Source organism: Lepisosteus platostomus, chromosome 15, assembly GCF_059453375.1.
Source record: "Lepisosteus platostomus isolate fLepPlt1 chromosome 15, fLepPlt1.hap1, whole genome shotgun sequence".
In the NCBI taxonomy this organism is placed as follows: Eukaryota; Metazoa; Chordata; class Actinopteri; order Semionotiformes; family Lepisosteidae; genus Lepisosteus; species Lepisosteus platostomus.
In genome coordinates, this window is record NC_142625.1 from 7,647,417 (window position 1) to 7,667,250 (window position 19,834).

Here is a 19,834-nt window from a genome sequence, read left to right on the forward strand (position 1 = left end):
CTGGGAAAAGGCTGAAAAACCTAAGTTTTTTGGAGGGAAAACGCACGGGAGCCGAAAAGGGGGCCGGCCTGCTTGCCCAGAGAGTCGAGACGCGGGAAAGCGCACAGAGGGAGCACGGGAACCGAGAGGGCGAGAGAGAGACAGAACACAGAGACACACAGATGGGGGACGAGGGACGAGACCCGAGAAGAAGGAGCTCCAGTCCACTTCGCTTGCTTGCTCGCTCGCTCGCTAGCTAGCTAGCTACCTAGCTACCTACGTCTGTCTTTTCACCGCTGAGAGAAGGTGGTGCACCGCTCCCGGAGGCGCTGCAATACCGGGCCGATGCGTGGAGAGGACGGAGCAAGCTCCTGATCCAGCTCCCTGTTCCAAAAATCCGTTTAATATGTGGTCCCCCGATGGGGGACGTATCAGATATTAAACTGATAAGAACAGATTTTTTTTTTTTTTTTACATTTATTATAACAATACAAAACCAAATCACAAATCATTCATCACAATCCACGAACAGCAAACTTATCCCCTTAATCCAGCAATGGTTTCCATTTCTCTTTGGCTGCATGAAAACCCCACCTACGCACCTCTACTGTCAGCATCTTATGCAGCTCAAAACGAACCCTCGCACATATTGCCCCAGCCCCTTCCACATGACCATGTTTGACCAAATTGTTTCTCGATCCCCATAACACAAATTTCACCATGCTGATTAAAAACCAGATTACAAGATCACATCTCACAGATCTCGAAGTCCTACTCCACCGTCTGAGAACTTTATCTCCAGATAGCACAAAACCCGGTTCCAGTTTGTTAAAAAGGTCCGACATCTGCCCCCACACTGCTTTCGCAATCCTGCAACCCCAGAACACATGACTAATGGACTCTACCTCTGCACATAGAGGTCTTGGGCAAATTGCTGAGCGAGCCAACTTGTGTCTGTGCATTACCTCTCTTACTGGCAGACGTCCCCAAACACACATCCAGTTTAAATCTTTGAGCCTGTTATCCAGGCTCTTAGGTTGCACCCTTTTCCACACATCAGTAGGGACCACAACATTGGTTCCTTTTTCACTGCTCTTAGCCGTCTTGTATAAGAGCCTGTGGGAAACAATCACTGACCTGTCCGCATCTTTTACATACTTCCTTAACCATGCGGCCGCATGTTCGTAGAAACACGGTAAAACTTCAGCCTTGGGAACGTCGTTCCTCCACACTTCTGAGGGCCTGACGACCCAGGCGAACCACAACCGCACAAAAAACTGATGTTTGTATAAGATCTTATCATCTACTGCTTTACACAGATCAGCCACAAATATGGCATCTAGTTTGATTGGCAGATCTGGAACTTCTCTACCCCCCTCACTGATGTTCCTGTACATATCTAGACGTTTCACATATTCATAACCGCCCCCCCACACAAAATCAAAAACCATCTTCGTTAAGGAGCGTCTATAACAAACTGGCATAGGAAAGACCTTTGCAATGTGCACAAGACTTGGTAGAATGTCACCTTTCAGTACCAAAACCTTCCCTGAATAAGACAATGATCTTTTTTTCCATAAACCAAGTTTACTATTCACCTGGGATAATCGAGTCTCCCAGTTCCTTCTTCCGGTCCCTTCCCTATCAAACTGCACTCCTAATATTTTCAAGGAATTCATTTCCAGAGACAAACCTCCTACCACCTCATCCCTGTTACTCCATGGGCCAAAATACTGCACACTACTCTTATTTCTATTTAGTCTTGCACCTGTGCATTGGTTGAAGACTTCTATCAGCTCCAAGGCGACTAAAAGGCTTCTGTCAGAGCTCAAGGTTAGAACAATATCATCCGCGTAGGCCAACACTTTGGTTTGGAGGCCTCCGCTTCCCGGGATCACTATACCCTCAACCTTTCTATCTCGTCTTATCAACTCTAATAGAGGCTCTATATAGACTACATATAGAATTGGAGACAACGGACAGCCTTGTCTAACGCCCTTTCTTACGTCGAAGGGTTCACTCATGAAACCATTTATGTTGACTCTGGTGGAAGCTCCTCCATACAGGGCTTTCAGCCAAGAGATGAAGCAACTGCTGACCCCATAACGATCCAACACATCCCATAAGCATTGATGATCCACCCTATCAAATGCTTTCTCCTGATCTAGACTAGCTATCATCAGACACTGATGTCTGTCTTCTGCCCAAGCAATAGTATCTCTAAGCAGGCCGAGGTTCCAGTGTAGGGACCTACCCGCCACGCCACAGGTCTGATCCGGCTGTATTATTGATGGCAATACTTTCCTTATCCTGTCACACAATATTTTTGCCAAGATTTTATATTCAACACACAACAATTGAATAGGCCTCCAATTTTCTAGCCCCTTAGGATCACCTTTCTTAAATAACAGAGACAGAACTCCCTGTGCCATTGTATCTCCCAAAGTTCCTCCATCTAGAATTGCTTGAAAGACTTCGAGCATCGATGGACCTATCAAGTCCCAGAAAGTAAGATAAAATTCTACCGGGATACCATCAACCCCCGGAACTTTCCCTGTCTTCATTCTCCGAGTAGCCCCCTCAACTTCGGCTAGATCAATGCGCATCACTAAAGCCCTATTTTCCTCAGCACTGACCTTCTTCTCAATATACTCCAAACCACCGACCCCCTTTACTGACTCCCCTTCCCTCTTATTGAAGTACGTAGTAAAATACTTTACAGCTTCCTCCAACATTTCATGCGGAGTACTTACCACGTCCCCCTCTGCTGTAAACAAGCTCCCGAATGCTCTTTTAGCCCGCTTGGCTTTAACCGATTTAAAAAGCAGACCTGAGACCTCTTCTTGTCCATCCAGGAAGCCGATACCAGCTCTGGTTAAAAACTCTCTGGACTGTCTAAGATAAAGTTCTCTCAATCGCGCCTTCAACTCCTGGGCTTTCGAGAAATTAAAATCTGCACCATTGTTTGTCTCCTCATACATGTTTTCCAACACTTTTTGAAGCCTCCTCACTTCAAAATTCCTTCTTTGATTTCGACACTTACAGTACCGAATTGAAATTTCCTTAACCTGCCACTTGACATACTCCCACCATTCAATTAACGATGGCCACTCTTGTTTCTGTCCTAACCAAAAAAACCATTTATCCCTAATTAACTCTTTGTAGCCATCCTCATTCAGTACAGCTGTATTTAATTTCCAGTAACCTGGACCAAACTTAACCCCCACCCCTTCCACCTCAACCACCAACAATTCATGATCGGAAAAATAAAAGGGTACGACCGAGGCTTTAACAATCACCAAACCTCGAGACAGAAATACATAATCCAGTCTTTTGGCGGCCCCTGCTGCATTCCTCCAAGTAACTGGGGGAACCAACCCACCTGTTGCTGGCCCTTTAAGACAGAAACTATCAAATAAATCAAAATCCCTCAGCAGTTTATTAATTTCTAAGGATCCTGCTGTTCTTTTATTTAAATCTTCGTTGAAGTCGCCAGCAATCACTAATTTTCTATTAGTCACACACCAGGGGACTAGCTCGGAAAAAAAACTCCCCCTTGACGTCCTATCCGCCGGTGCGTAGACGACTATTAATCTCATTTTTATATTTGAATATACCCCATCCACCACAAGGATTCTCCCTGGCCGCACCATATAAGTTTCTGTAATGTCAATATGATTATTCCCAAATAATATACCCACCCCAGAAGAGTGTACTCCCCCCACACACCAAAAGGACTTCCCCAAATCCCAGTCTTTAGAAAACCGCTTCACATCTGTATTTCCACCCAAATGCACTTCCTGTAAAAAACAAATATCAAACTTATATTCACACAAAACTTTATACACAGCAATTCTTTTAGACCTGTTTTTCAGTCCCCTAACATTTACAGTTAAAATTTTGAAGGTCATGTTGACCTCCCTCCATCTCTCCCTCCAGGATCTACATCCGGTTCTGCAGAGCTGTCTGTCTCCGAGGAACTTGTATCAGTCGTCCTATAAGGTGTTGAACTTTCCTCCTCTGACTGGGACTGCACCACGTTCGGATCCACCGAAACGCAGCGCAGGTAAGTCGACTCCTTTAACCTTCCTTTTGGCAGGAGCCCCTTCTGACCCCAAACCGAGGCTGCGACTTCCTCCCGCTCTGGGGGGGATTCCATCACCATGCCTTCTTCTACATCCTCCTCTGTAGGAGCATCCTCCTTGGCCTTCTTCTCCTCCCCCGCAGGTGACTCTTCTTCGGAATCCTCCCTTGGCCTTTTCTGGACTGCCACATTCCCTTCCATGTCGAAATCACCCAAATCCATCGCCAGGCCTTCTTGCGGCAGGGGCTCAAACAAGTCCAGGGCTCTAGCCACCTGACCAGCAGGTAAGCTACCGCTACTGTCCAAACCATTATCTGATGCTTCACTCACATCCACCTCTGCTATCCCCTCACTCTCGATCTCTTTGCCTCCACCTATCCCGACCGTTTCGTTCTTGTTTCCCTCTGTCTTCTCATTTTGTTTACCTTCCTTTCCTCCTACGTCTTCCTCCTCTCCTTCTTGTTCCGAGTCGGTTGCATCCTCAACGGCATCTGGGTAGCCTCTCTCTTGCTCCCTGGCCATCTCCGGGTCTCTCCATACACAGTCTCTATATAAATGATTTGCATTCCCACACAGAGAGCAAGTTTTCTGATAACATCTCCCCTTAGTGTGGTCCCGTGCTCCACACCTCGAACAAGAGGTGGCAGTACAGTCCTTATCCATATGTCCAAAGGAACAACATTTCCTACAGTAAGAAGGCTGATTCTGATAATATATATAACCCTTGCTTTGACCCATAGAAAAGGCCGACGGGGGGTGCGAAAACCCATCCGGGTTACTAGCATTCCGCCTGAGTCGCACCTGATATCTGCGTCTCCCATTCCAGACCCGAAATCTATCACCAATTATTTGGGGACCTGCCAGGACATCCACGTGTCTCCACAGGTAAGCAGTAATGATGTCATCCCCAATGAAAGGGTCATGCATGTTCACTATTAGAAATCTCACATCGTCCTGAGCCAGACCCAAGATCGCAAAGTCCTGTAGCAATTCATTGTTCTTCATCTCCTCACATCTCCCAGAGACTCTCTTATAAATCTGGTCATTATTAAACGTAGCATCAAAAAAACAAAAAGGCCTGTTTCCTTGTAGGCATTTCACTTCAGCCGGTATCGCATTCAAAATTCCAAATAAAATCTTGCATTCAAACTCATATCTGCCCATCATTTCTTTCTCTCTCACCCATTTAAAGCGTAAAGTCCATTTCAGCCGAGGAGCCTGGTTGGCCCACTCGGGGTGGGCCTGGCCCTCGGCCATTGCGGAAAAAACGACCTTCCGACGCTCTTCTCACCGGTCTTCAACGTAGCCTTCTTACAAAAAAAAACACATCCAACAAAAAAAACAGGAAACAGCAAACGAACCTTCTCCTTCGATCCAAACGTCTGCAGGCCCGGATAGCAGTCCACCAATCTCTCCCCTGATCTTGGCCAAAAGGCCGAGAAGCGATGCCCACAAAGGCGCGGACCGACGCGCGGGCGTTCCGCTGGCGCACAGTGGCGCAGGCCGACTCCTCTGGAGCCCGGGACCCGCGCAGCTGCCGGCCTCCCTGCAGCCAGAGGCCTGCCGCGGGACTCTGCTCCCCCTCTCTCTTGCCTGCCCGCCTGCCTTCCTGCCAGTCCCGGGCGGGGGCCCTGCTCTTTGATCTTCTGTCAACGGCCCGACAACGACCGCAGCCGCAGGGGGCGCCAGCCGCCCGGCCTCCTTAGCTTAGGCCCCTCCCACCGGCAGCAGCTGCGCCCAACCGGCTGCAAGCCAAAGCCGAGCGCCAGCACCTGCGGGCAGAGGCAAGGGGCAGCTCTCTCTCGGGAGGGAGGGAGGGACGGGGACGCGCGCGCACACACGCCTGCCTGCCTGCCTGCCGAAAAAAAAGAAAGAAAAGGTGGATATACTAAGTTTTTTGGAGGGAAAACGCCCAGCTGTCGAAAGGGGCCCGCCTGCAGGGACGGGGACGGACACGCACGCAAGCAAGCAAGCAAGCAAGCAAGCAAGCAAGCAAGCCACGCCTGCCTCCCTGGGAAAAGGCTGAAAAACCTAAGTTTTTTGGAGGGAAAACGCACGGGAGCCGAAAAGGGGGCCGGCCTGCTTGCCCAGAGAGTCGAGACGCGGGAAAGCGCACAGAGGGAGCACGGGAACCGAGAGGGCGAGAGAGAGACAGAACACAGAGACACACAGATGGGGGACGAGGGACGAGACCCGAGAAGAAGGAGCTCCAGTCCACTTCGCTTGCTTGCTCGCTCGCTCGCTAGCTAGCTAGCTACCTAGCTACCTACGTCTGTCTTTTCACCGCTGAGAGAAGGTGGTGCACCGCTCCCGGAGGCGCTGCAATACCGGGCCGATGCGTGGAGAGGACGGAGCAAGCTCCTGATCCAGCTCCCTGTTCCAAAAATCCGTTTAATATGTGGTCCCCCGATGGGGGACGTATCAGATATTAAACTGATAAGAACAGATACTACACTTGATCTTAGCCAAAAGGCCGAGAAGCGATGCCCACAAAGGCGCGGACCGACGCGCGGGCGTTCCGCTGGCGCACAGTGGCGCAGGCCGACTCCTCTGGAGCCCGGGACCCGCGCAGCTGCCGGCCTCCCTGCAGCCAGAGGCCTGCCGCGGGACTCTGCTCCCCCTCTCTCTTGCCTGCCCGCCTGCCTTCCTGCCAGTCCCGGGCGGGGGCCCTGCTCTTTGATCTTCTGTCAACGGCCCGACAACGACCGCAGCCGCAGGGGGCGCCAGCCGCCCGGCCTCCTTAGCTTAGGCCCCTCCCACCGGCAGCAGCTGCGCCCAACCGGCTGCAAGCCAAAGCCGAGCGCCAGCACCTGCGGGCAGAGGCAAGGGGCAGCTCTCTCTCGGGAGGGAGGGAGGGACGGGGACGCGCGCGCACACACGCCTGCCTGCCTGCCTGCCGAAAAAAAAGAAAGAAAAGGTGGATATACTAAGTTTTTTGGAGGGAAAACGCCCAGCTGTCGAAAGGGGCCCGCCTGCAGGGACGGGGACGGACACGCACGCAAGCAAGCAAGCAAGCAAGCAAGCAAGCAAGCAAGCCACGCCTGCCTCCCTGGGAAAAGGCTGAAAAACCTAAGTTTTTTGGAGGGAAAACGCACGGGAGCCGAAAAGGGGGCCGGCCTGCTTGCCCAGAGAGTCGAGACGCGGGAAAGCGCACAGAGGGAGCACGGGAACCGAGAGGGCGAGAGAGAGACAGAACACAGAGACACACAGATGGGGGACGAGGGACGAGACCCGAGAAGAAGGAGCTCCAGTCCACTTCGCTTGCTTGCTCGCTCGCTCGCTAGCTAGCTAGCTACCTAGCTACCTACGTCTGTCTTTTCACCGCTGAGAGAAGGTGGTGCACCGCTCCCGGAGGCGCTGCAATACCGGGCCGATGCGTGGAGAGGACGGAGCAAGCTCCTGATCCAGCTCCCTGTTCCAAAAATCCGTTTAATATGTGGTCCCCCGATGGGGGACGTATCAGATATTAAACTGATAAGAACAGATACTACACTTGATCTTAGCCAAAAGGCCGAGAAGCGATGCCCACAAAGGCGCGGACCGACGCGCGGGCGTTCCGCTGGCGCACAGTGGCGCAGGCCGACTCCTCTGGAGCCCGGGACCCGCGCAGCTGCCGGCCTCCCTGCAGCCAGAGGCCTGCCGCGGGACTCTGCTCCCCCTCTCTCTTGCCTGCCCGCCTGCCTTCCTGCCAGTCCCGGGCGGGGGCCCTGCTCTTTGATCTTCTGTCAACGGCCCGACAACGACCGCAGCCGCAGGGGGCGCCAGCCGCCCGGCCTCCTTAGCTTAGGCCCCTCCCACCGGCAGCAGCTGCGCCCAACCGGCTGCAAGCCAAAGCCGAGCGCCAGCACCTGCGGGCAGAGGCAAGGGGCAGCTCTCTCTCGGGAGGGAGGGAGGGACGGGGACGCGCGCGCACACACGCCTGCCTGCCTGCCTGCCGAAAAAAAAGAAAGAAAAGGTGGATATACTAAGTTTTTTGGAGGGAAAACGCCCAGCTGTCGAAAGGGGCCCGCCTGCAGGGACGGGGACGGACACGCACGCAAGCAAGCAAGCAAGCAAGCAAGCAAGCAAGCAAGCCACGCCTGCCTCCCTGGGAAAAGGCTGAAAAACCTAAGTTTTTTGGAGGGAAAACGCACGGGAGCCGAAAAGGGGGCCGGCCTGCTTGCCCAGAGAGTCGAGACGCGGGAAAGCGCACAGAGGGAGCACGGGAACCGAGAGGGCGAGAGAGAGACAGAACACAGAGACACACAGATGGGGGACGAGGGACGAGACCCGAGAAGAAGGAGCTCCAGTCCACTTCGCTTGCTTGCTCGCTCGCTCGCTAGCTAGCTAGCTACCTAGCTACCTACGTCTGTCTTTTCACCGCTGAGAGAAGGTGGTGCACCGCTCCCGGAGGCGCTGCAATACCGGGCCGATGCGTGGAGAGGACGGAGCAAGCTCCTGATCCAGCTCCCTGTTCCAAAAATCCGTTTAATATGTGGTCCCCCGATGGGGGACGTATCAGATATTAAACTGATAAGAACAGATTTTTTTTTTTTTTTTTTTTTTTTATTACAAAAATAACAAAATCTCAAACTATCTACAGAAAGGAAGAACTAATGGCAACAATGCAACACAAAGCAAAACCAACGGTACCAAAGAAACAAAACAAAATCACAGTTAACCAAATCAAGACATACAATGTACCAGTAACCCCTTCCACCTTTCTTTTGCGGCGTGGAGTCCTCTTTTACGGATATCTAAGATGATTTCACATTTCACTCGGTACAACAGTCGATTATACAACCCCGTCACACTTAATTGAACCCCATTTTTGACCAGGCCATTCCGCGCCTTCCACAGTTCCAGTTTCACATGACTCAGGAGCACCCACAATGCCCAGATCGTCTCCCGGGGATACACGTCTGTCTTTAAACCGTATAAAACCACATTCAAAGTAAGTGCAAAATTCAGAGCAATCATACCAAACAATAAGCTGCATTTTGCCCACACTCTCCCCGCATACACACAGTCCCAAAAAACATGGCGAATGGACTCCAAATGGTTACACGTCGCCCTCGGACAGTGCATCTGCAAAGACAGTTTGTGGCGATGCAAGACCTCTCGCACAGGGAGCCGCCGCCATGCGATGAACCAGTTCAGATCCATCAGGTCGTGCTGTAAGCCTCTGGGCTGAATCCTGCTCCACACGTCCTTGGGCAGCCCCCCGACCAGGTCCACTGTGCTGCTGGCCATCACCGTCCCGTACAAGGCCCTGTGGTCGGACAACACCCTGCCTTCCAGCCCCTGCGCATACTTGCCGATCCACCGGTAGGCCTGACGATAATGCCAGGGCATGTCCTCTCCATGGGGCGCCTTGTTGTCCCACTCAAAAACCACCCTCAACCTTCCCGCCAACCAAAACCGAACAAAATACACCCCCACATGTTCCACAGGCTTCTTCGAGGCTGCACACAATGAGGAAACAAAAAAACAGGACAATTTAGTGGGCAAAGATGGAACCCCCCTTCCTCCCTCCTCAATAGGTCGACACATGTCCACACGCCCGATGTATTCGTATTTTTTGCCCCACATAAACCAGAAAACCTCCCTCGTCAAATATCGGTTGAGCCTCAAAGGCATGGGGTAAACTGAGGCCAAGTACCCTAAGAGCGCCAGCACCTCGATCTTAATGATAAGGGCCTTCCCCACGTAAGTCAGACCCTTATTCTTCCAGCTCCCCAAACGTAATCGTACCTTCTCCAGCCTCTCAAGCCAGTTATAATTGGCCGCGTCTCCCTCTTTAAAATGCACACCCAAGATTTTCAAGGGGCCCCTGCACACTTGTAGTCCCCCCACTCCATCCTGTCGATCTCTCCACCTGCCAAAGAATTTAATGTGGCTCTTCCCTCTGTTCAATTTGGCCCCGGAGGCCTTGGCAAAAACCACCAGATGATTTAGCGCCCCCTGCAGGTCCACATCGGAAGCCATGAATAGAGTGACATCATCAGCATATAGGGCAATTCTAGCCCTCTCCCCACCACTCCCAGGCACCAAGACACCCTCTATTTTTGGGTCAGCACACACCAACCGGGCATAGGCCTCGATATACAACACAAAAAGCAGTGGAGAGAGAGGGCACCCCTGTCTCACTCCCGCATCCTGCCACACCATACCTCCGACGTGCCCGTTGAGCAAAATTTTGCTCCCCACCTCCCTATACAAAAGCCGGACCCAACCAATAAAACGAGGACCGAACCCCATACGGTCCATTACCCGCCATAAAAAACCGCGAGACACCCTGTCAAAAGCCTTTTCCAAATCGAGGCTGACTAGCATAAAAGGGACATCTCTCTGCCCCGACCAGGCAATAACATCCCTCACCAGTTGCAGGGGCCAGCTAATCCTCCGCCCTCGGACCCCACAGGTCTGTTCTTTTCCCACAACTGCTGGGAGCACCTGTTTCAGCCTGTTCACCAAAGCCTTCGCCAGAATCTTATAATCGGCGCACAGCAATGTCAAGGGTCTCCAATTTCTCAAGTCCGTAGCCTCTCCCTTTTTATACAGAAGTATTAATAGGCCCGTCCTCATAGAGGTTCCCAGGTAACCTACTTCCAGGGCCTCATTTAAGACTAAAAGCAAGATGTCCTTCAACTCTTCCCAAAAGACAGAATAAAATTCTACCGGCAAGCCGTCCATACCAGGCACCTTACCCTTTTTCAGGCCACGCATTGCTACTGCCAGTTCTCTTACTGTAAAGGCCCCTTCCAAGCCTGCCCGTTCCTCATCCGTGAGCGCAGACGCCACCGACCTTAAAACATGCTCCACGGCTGCGACTTCCGTTTCCTGCTTTGAAAACAGCTCCTGATAAAAGTCCGTTGCGACACGCAACATACCATCCTTATCAGTCACTATTTTGCCCTGTCCATCCCGCAACCCTTCCACCACTCTCTTACACTGCCTTTCCTTCATACTCCGGAATTGAAAGGAGGAGCATGTTTCTTTAAACTGCAGATTGTCTATGTGAGCTTTAAACAGGTATCTCCGAGCCCTGGTTTCGTAAAAGCTCCTCAACTGCTCCTTTTGCCTATTGATGTCCTCAAAGTCCACGGCCATACCTTTATTACAGTTCTCATATAATAAAGTCAGGCGCTCCTGTAGCAATCGCCCCTCCTTCTTTTCCTGCACCTGCCTCTCCGTGCAATAGGCCCTAGTGACCCGTTGAATCCGTCTTTTGACCATATCCCACCATCTTAACAGAGAAGACTGCTCACTCCTCTCCACCCACAACTTCTCCAATTCCCGTTTTATCAAGGTTCTATAAGCTGCCTCTTCTAAAACCTCGGTGTTCAACCTCCAACACCCCTTTCCAAACTTGGAGCCTGAGCCAGCTATTTCGACCCTTACCAGGTCGTGGTCAGAATGCCAAAAGGGTGAGATAGATGCACTCTCTACCACCAGCCCCCGGGAGGAAAAGACATAGTCCAACCTCCTGGACTGCCCCCTCGAATTTCTCCAAGTGGGGCCCGTCTTCCCTTTTGTGGCTCTAGCGACACAGTCCACCAAACCATACTGCCCCAACATTCTGTGTATGAACCTAACGTCAGGGTGATCCTTATCTGCCAAGTCGAGATTAAAATCGCCACCTATGATCACCTTCCTATTAGTCAGACAAAAAGGGGCCAAGTTTGCAAGAAAAGTGGTTCTTTGTGAGGCGACAGCAGGAGCGTACACACCTAAAAACCGAAAACTACACTCACCCATACATACATCCACGCTCATTAGCCTACCGGCCACGCCCACCTCACACCCTTCCACCACCAACTCATGAGTCCCAAACAAGACCCCAACCCCCGAAGAGTGTACTCCGCCCACACTCCATCTAGAAGGGCCCTTGACCCATTCGTTTGCAAAGGATGCCACGTCTCTACTGTCCTTTAGATGCACTTCCTGCAGAAAGCACACCGTGAAATCCTGAGACTTCAAGAAACTAAAAACTGCCGTCCTCTTTGCCCTATCTCGCAACCCCCTTACATTGATTGAAAGAACTTTCGCCATAGAGATTTCAGCAAAAACCTTTCTGAGCCCACTTTCGCACTAGACAAGAGAACCGCAAATACACTTCTCTAATATCTCTCTCATCCGCACCACACACCAGTAAGCCACTCAATCTCTCCCTCGACTTTTCTGGTTCCACTCTCACATTCTTATACCGTCGCAACATCTCAACAATTCCCCCCATCTCAGAAGGAAACACGACGGTCCCATGCACTAATTTACATAAATTCAAAAACTCCCTCGGCACCACCAACTTTGCCCGCAACATGTCCCGTTTCTTAACCCTTTTCTGTTCGAAATTGAATTCGTCCTTCTCAATGGCTTCTATCCACTCCCTCAGCAAATCTTCCAGTTGATACCTCTTCCTTCGCACTTCCCCATTGTTTTCAGCGTAGACGTGGAATGTTGACAGTTCACCCCAAACACCCACCGGCTTCAATCTTATTCCGGTCTTCTCGAAGACAGACCCGTCGAAAAATTCGGGCCATGTCACCGAGTCCGTTTCCATGTCCCACCTACAAAGTCTCACAAACTTGGAAGGTATTCCTGCATCAACCCAAACTTCCTCAGGCGTTTTACCCACCAAGCTGCAATCTCCCTCTTGCACACTTACAGGCGCTTCGTCCACGCTCAGCACCGGCCCTGGAGAACAGGAAGACGCCGCCAGCACATCCTGGAAATTAGGCATGGCGATCACAAGCTCTTTGCGTATAACCGCACCAACGGGCGCTGAACTATCCGACTCCGATTCCAGTTCCATCTCTTCTGTACTCCGCCCTGCCTTCCTGCTAGAGACCTCTTCCGGCTCCAAATTCTTCCTTTTTGCCTTGTGCTTTGTCAAAACCTGCTCTGTCTCCGCTTCGTCCACCTTCTCAGCCCAGCTGATTCCCCCAACCGCCGCCTTCATCACTTCCAGCCCAACCGGGCCTCCTGCCTCTACGTCTTGCACTCCACTTAAGGTAAGTTCAGACTCTAGCGATGTTTCAGCAACCACCTCTGTCTGAGCCTCCCCCCTTCCAGCCCCTGCACAAGCCTCCGTCTCCATGCTACCCGCCTCCTCCAAAACTCCTTGACGACTAGCTTCAGGAGCACGTGAAGCTGAACCTGCGTCCCGCACTACTGCTGCGAAACTCTTCGTCCTCTGGGTGCAATCCCTGAACATGTGCCCCACACCCCCACACAGATTACATTTAACGCCTGCAGTGCATTGCGCAGCCAAGTGCCCCACACCCTCGCAGTTCCGGCACACCACCTCACGGCAGTCGACCACATTATGGCCCGGCTGTCCACAACGCCGACACACAGCGGGCTGTCCGTAGTAATAACAATACCCTCTGTTAGAGCCTAACTGAAAGGATGCTGGGGGGTGCAAAAGGCCATCGGGAGCCTTAACATCAGTCCGAAACCTCACCCTGTAGCGCCATTTCCCCGTCCAGTACTTCTTCCTGTCAATTATCCTCTCTCCCACGCCTTGTATGTCCACAAAACGCTTCAGATAACAAACGATATCCTCCTCTGGCATATATGGGTTAAACATGGCTACAGTTAAGGTCTTCAACTCCCGGGCAAACAGAGGTTCGATAATGTAGTCAGAAAAAGGCTTCACATTCTGTTTTCCATTAGCCGTGCTCCAAACCCTCCGAACTAAATCCTCAGAAATAAGCGATAAGTCAAAGGTCTTCTTACCCGGGAAGTCCTGCAAACAATAGACGTCCTCGGGTCGCAACTGTAGAGCAGTCTGCATAACCTCTTCCTCGAAGACATCCCGGGAGTCCAAATCCCTCTTCGCTCCACCGTCCCGCAGCACGAACCGCACAGCATACCGAAATCTTCCCTCACGCAGTCTTGCAGCTCCTTCCATTGCAGCAAAAAAAACCTGGCCGGAAAGCTCCGCCAAAAAAGGAAATCCGGGAAAAAAACCCCTGGCGCCGATCCCTCCTCTCTCTTGACTGTTCCTCCAGCCGCGGGCCTGCCACGTACTGGAATCGCAGCCAAAAGGCCGAGAAGCGATGCCCACAAAGGCGCGGACCGACGCGCGGGCGTTCCGCTGGCGCACAGTGGCGCAGGCCGACTCCTCTGGAGCCCGGGACCCGCGCAGCTGCCGGCCTCCCTGCAGCCAGAGGCCTGCCGCGGGACTCTGCTCCCCCTCTCTCTTGCCTGCCCGCCTGCCTTCCTGCCAGTCCCGGGCGGGGGCCCTGCTCTTTGATCTTCTGTCAACGGCCCGACAACGACCGCAGCCGCAGGGGGCGCCAGCCGCCCGGCCTCCTTAGCTTAGGCCCCTCCCACCGGCAGCAGCTGCGCCCAACCGGCTGCAAGCCAAAGCCGAGCGCCAGCACCTGCGGGCAGAGGCAAGGGGCAGCTCTCTCTCGGGAGGGAGGGAGGGACGGGGACGCGCGCGCACACACGCCTGCCTGCCTGCCTGCCGAAAAAAAAGAAAGAAAAGGTGGATATACTAAGTTTTTTGGAGGGAAAACGCCCAGCTGTCGAAAGGGGCCCGCCTGCAGGGACGGGGACGGACACGCACGCAAGCAAGCAAGCAAGCAAGCAAGCAAGCAAGCAAGCCACGCCTGCCTCCCTGGGAAAAGGCTGAAAAACCTAAGTTTTTTGGAGGGAAAACGCACGGGAGCCGAAAAGGGGGCCGGCCTGCTTGCCCAGAGAGTCGAGACGCGGGAAAGCGCACAGAGGGAGCACGGGAACCGAGAGGGCGAGAGAGAGACAGAACACAGAGACACACAGATGGGGGACGAGGGACGAGACCCGAGAAGAAGGAGCTCCAGTCCACTTCGCTTGCTTGCTCGCTCGCTCGCTAGCTAGCTAGCTACCTAGCTACCTACGTCTGTCTTTTCACCGCTGAGAGAAGGTGGTGCACCGCTCCCGGAGGCGCTGCAATACCGGGCCGATGCGTGGAGAGGACGGAGCAAGCTCCTGATCCAGCTCCCTGTTCCAAAAATCCGTTTAATATGTGGTCCCCCGATGGGGGACGTATCAGATATTAAACTGATAAGAACAGATTTTTTTTTTTTTTTTATGTTTTTTATTACAAACATAACAAACTTCAACACAGCACAGTAAGACAACCACACCCTTCCCCAACATTCAAACATACCCTAAACCAGCCTCCCTCTGTAACACTAACAACAACCCTTATACTATTACACTCAACAATCCGAAACACAAATCAAACGGTCATGAAAATGTTAGTACAACAGTATTCATATTGGTTCATTTCGAAAATAGAATCACAAAAGAAACAGACATCAGAACCATAAACACAAAACCGTTACATTACCATAATCCCGCCCTGTATGCAAAAAAGATCCCTCCTCCATCCCCAACATTCCTTATATTATTATAAAACAAACCCATATACAGAAATCAATTTAACACCCCAAAGAAATTAATCCCTTCCATCTTTCTTTGGCCGCAGCAAAACCCCACCGTAAGATGTCCCACCGAACACGTCTAGTAACTTCATTTTTGCCTTTGCTAAATACAGATAAGGCTGAAACACAACTGCCATGCTCCACCACCTCCCTCCTCGCTACCCATATATAAAATTTAACCAAACTAATTATATACCATAACACAAATTCATTATTCCATTTTCTCACCCCCTTTACTCCCCGAAACACCACCCGACTGCTTAAAACAAAATCAACAGCGACTTTCTGTAATAATTCAGCACTGTGACCCCACACCCTTTGGGCGAAAACACAGCCCCAGAAAACGTGAAGCAGGGTTTCGACCTCAGAACAGCCAGGCTGCGGGCACTTATCCTGTCTGGACAACCCATGCCTGTAGAGCGTGTCCCTCACCGGCAACCTGTTCCAGAGAGCCCGCCAGTTTAGGTCCTTGAGTCTGTTTTCTAGACCCACCGGCTGGATCTGCCGCCACTCCTCCTCCGACACCCCCACCACTGCAGGTTCCCCCTTCTCCATGATAGTCCTATACATCTGTTTGTGGTCCGTAGCCCCCAAGCCCTTTCTGAACCCTGGGTGCTTCTGTAACCACACCACCGCATGTCTATAATGCCAGGGCAATTTTTGCGCCTTCGGCGTTGTATTCGTCCAGACTACCAGGTGCTTCATCGTATTCGCAAACCACAAACGGATAAAACATACACAAAGGTGATCCGGATCTTCGTATAGTGTTTTACACAAATTTGCGACAAATATTGTGTCTAGTTTCAACGGGAAGTCTGGAACCGACCTACCACCCTCCTCCACTGGCCTGCACATATCCGCTCTCTTGATGTACTCATGCCCCCCACTCCAAACGAAGTGGAAGACCGCCCTCACCAGGTTTCGACGCAGCCGAGCAGGCAGAGGGAACACACAAGCCAAATGAAGCAGCAATGGCAGTATGTCTACCTTTAGGACTAGTACTTTCCCTGTGTACGTCAGCGACCTATTCAACCACATACCGATCTTTTGATTTACCTTCCCCAGCCTCAGGTCCCAGTTGATCCTGGCGGAGTCCTGCGTATGAAAAAGAACTCCCAGAATTTTAACCGGTCCCGTCACCAAGGTAAGACCGCCCGTCACATCTTGTCTTTCCTTCCATCTACCGAAGTATTTAACCGTACACTTTGCTTTGTTCAAAAAAGCACCTGTCCCTTTGGTCATACTATCTGCTATCTGTAGTACTTGGTGAAGACTTCTGTCAGTGCTAAGAAACAGAGAAATATCGTCTGCATAGGCTGCTATTTTCGCCTGTTCTCCTCCACTCCCAGGAACCACCACCCCTTCCACTCGAGGATCCCCACGAATCCGATGCAGAAAGGGTTCTATGTACAGCACATATAATAAGGGGGACAGAGGGCATCCCTGTCTCACCCCACACCTGACCGGAATGCCCATGCCAAGCATACCGTTGATGCATACCCTTGAGATGACATTATTATACAAAACCTTGATCCATCTGATGAGGCCCTCATCCAGCCCCACTCTTCTCATCACCTCCCAAAGGAATGAGTGATGCACCCGGTCAAAGGCCTTATTTTGGTCTAGGCTCACAAGCATCATCTCAAGGTTCCTGTCCTCCACCCATTCAATGACGTCCCTGATCAACTGCAGGTTCCACTTTACGTTTCTACCCTCCACACTGCAGGTTTGGTCTTTACTTATCAGGTCCGGCATCACCTTCCTCAGCCGTCTCCCCAATACTCTGGCCAAGATCTTATAATCGGAACAGAGTAATTGGATCGGCCTCCAGTTCTCCAGATCTTCCTTGTCTCCTTTCTTAAACACCAGAGACATAATACCTGTCCTCATCGTTCTGCCGAGTTCACCCTCCCTCAGGACTTCGTTATAAACCTCCAACAACACCGGTAGTAACCTTTCTCGGAAGGTTACATAAAATTCCGTCGGGAGTCCGTCCATCCCCGGGGTGGTACCTCTACGCAGGCCACCAATGGCTTCTCCAATCTCAGTCATTGTTAGGGCCTCACCCACACCTTCCATACCATCAATCTTCCTGTCAAACCCAATCAACCACTCATCCCACAAACTCTCATCCACTGGTTTCTCTGAAAATAAAACCTTGTAAAAATTAGTTGCACACCTCACCATGCCTTCTATGTCTCTGACCCTGGACCCATCTTCTCTCCTCAGACCCTCGAAGAGAGTCCTCTTCTGTCTGGCTCTGACCGAGCCAAAAAACTGGGCTGAGCACCTCTCCTCCCCCTCAATCAGGTTACCCTTCAACCTAAACAAAAAATCCTTAGCTCTCTCTACCCAAAGTTCTTTCAGTCTGAGTTTAAGCTCAGAAACTTTTGTCATGTCGAAAGCACCACCCTGGTTGGAAACCACATACTGCTCTTCTAGTTCCTGCTGCAATCTCACAAGCTCTCCTCTCTCTGCTACCTTCTTTTGGCTACAGTATGAGATAGAAGCCTTGGAGATCGCCCTTTTACAGGCTTCCCACCACAGCACCGCTGTCTGGTACCGCCCCCTCTGTAACTGGAACCGATCCAAAAGCGCAACTATCAAACTCTGATAATCGGCTTCCAATAACACTTTCGTGTTCAGTTTCCAGTAGTTTGATTTAGGGTCCATACCATCTGGTATCAAATCAACCGACAGCAACAGATGATCTGAAAACCATACCGGAGTAACCGTTGCCGCCTGTGTCAACCCACGTAGGGTGGTGAAGATATAATCAAGTCTTCTGAAGACACCCCTTCCATTACTCCATGTGTGCATTCTCTGTCCCTGACTATAGTCCTTGTGACCATCTTTTAGGTGAAACCGTGATATTAATTCTTTAAGATCACTCACACTCACACCACTCGCATCACATACATCAATATTAAAATCCCCTCCCATCACCACCACTCTATTGGTGTACAGATGTGGCTCAAGGTCCTTCAAAAACGCCCCCTGGAGCCGCCTTTCGGCAGGCCCGTAGACAGCTATTAAACGTACCTGCAATCTTTCCCATGCCCCATCTACAATCATTAGCCTTCCTGGGACTATGCAGTTAACTTCGCTTACAGAGAAATTCGGGGTTCCACATAGGATCCCGATTCCGGATGAGTGCACTCCCCCTACACTCCACCAGGACTCCCCTTTTACCCAGTCTCTCTTAAAGGTGACAATATCACCTTTTGTGCCTAAGTGTACTTCCTGCAAGAAACAAAAGCCGAAATGGCGCGCTTCTAACCATTTGAAGACGCCAATCCGCTTACTATGATTTTTAAGCCCTCTGGCGTTAATAGTACATACGGTACGACTCATGTTGGGTCAAAGGGAGTCTGCAGCTGCAACCCGTCTCCCAAACTAAAAGCACTCTCTATTCCAAGAGGACTGAGGAGATTCCCACCCACACTCATAACCTGCGGGGACCCCTCCCCCAGGGATGATGGACTTACCCCAGGATCATCGGAGGTCAGGAGGTGGATACCGCCGTCTTTCCCCGACTGTTCTGAGGTCTCTGAAACGAAATCCTCCTGTTCCACCACTATATCGCCCTGGCCCGGGGGTATGGGGTCGTCGAGGGTACTGACCTCAGCAGAGGCCTCCAAGGGGTCAGCCTCCTCACCCTGCTCTCCACCCCTCTCCCTCTGTTCCCCTTCCTCCCTACTCCCCCCCTCCCTACCTCCCTCTCCCTCTCCCTCTACACCCCCCTCCACCCCTACCTCCTTCCTACCCCCTTTCTTACACTCCCCCCTCGCCCTCTTTACAGCAATCGCCTTTTTCCGTCTCGGCATTCTCTGTCCTCTCTCTCCGTCTTCTCCCTTCTCTGCCTCGACGTCACTGTTCCCCGAGTCCTCCTCAACAGCTAGGACCTGAAAACGATTAGCCACAGTCTCGAACACGCACTCGTCGGACCTCATTCTTCTCTTCTCTGCCGCCGACTTCCTCTTTGCAGCCCTGCTAGGCTGGGTAACCCACTCCGGCGACTCCGACTCTGCCCTGTCCATCACTTCCGCCCACGACGAGGTCCCCGGACGCGCCTCTTCAGGTACCTTGGTCGCCTTTGGCATCTCCTCTGGTCTGTCGTCTCTTTCTTCTCTTGCGTCTGCTTGTGTCCTCTGGGTGGTCGCGGTCTTCTGCTGTGGTCTGCTCTCCTCTCTCCTCGGGCCCTCTGCCGAAGTCCGCACCACATCTGCAAAACTTCGACTCTTCATCGGACAAACCCTGTACACATGGCCTTCTGCCCCACACAGGTCGCACGTTAAGACCTTAGTACAGTCCTTAGTTTCGTGAGTTGTGGCCTTACACTTTCTACACACAC

The 19,834-nt window shown here is 51.7% G+C and overlaps 5 non-coding genes across 5 annotated transcripts; all 5 read right to left on the reverse strand.

Annotated features, from left to right (window-relative positions):
- Positions 1-283: 283 nt before the first annotated feature.
- LOC148647928 (U2 spliceosomal RNA) lies at positions 284-481 on the reverse strand. Its single transcript, XR_015927106.1, has one exon. It is a non-coding gene; the product is annotated as a U2 spliceosomal RNA (small nuclear RNA).
- Positions 482-6,357: 5,876 nt separating this feature from the next.
- On the reverse strand, positions 6,358-6,548 carry LOC148647929 (U2 spliceosomal RNA). Its single transcript, XR_015927457.1, has one exon. It is a non-coding gene; the product is annotated as a U2 spliceosomal RNA (small nuclear RNA).
- Positions 6,549-7,395: 847 nt separating this feature from the next.
- On the reverse strand, positions 7,396-7,586 carry LOC148647930 (U2 spliceosomal RNA). The gene has a single exon (XR_015927458.1). It is a non-coding gene; the product is annotated as a U2 spliceosomal RNA (small nuclear RNA).
- Positions 7,587-8,433: 847 nt separating this feature from the next.
- Positions 8,434-8,627, reverse strand: LOC148647931 (U2 spliceosomal RNA). The gene has a single exon (XR_015927069.1). It is a non-coding gene; the product is annotated as a U2 spliceosomal RNA (small nuclear RNA).
- A 6,328-nt stretch (positions 8,628-14,955) lies between these two features.
- On the reverse strand, positions 14,956-15,144 carry LOC148647932 (U2 spliceosomal RNA). The gene has a single exon (XR_015927129.1). It is a non-coding gene; the product is annotated as a U2 spliceosomal RNA (small nuclear RNA).
- Between the last annotated feature and the right edge of the window lie 4,690 nt (positions 15,145-19,834).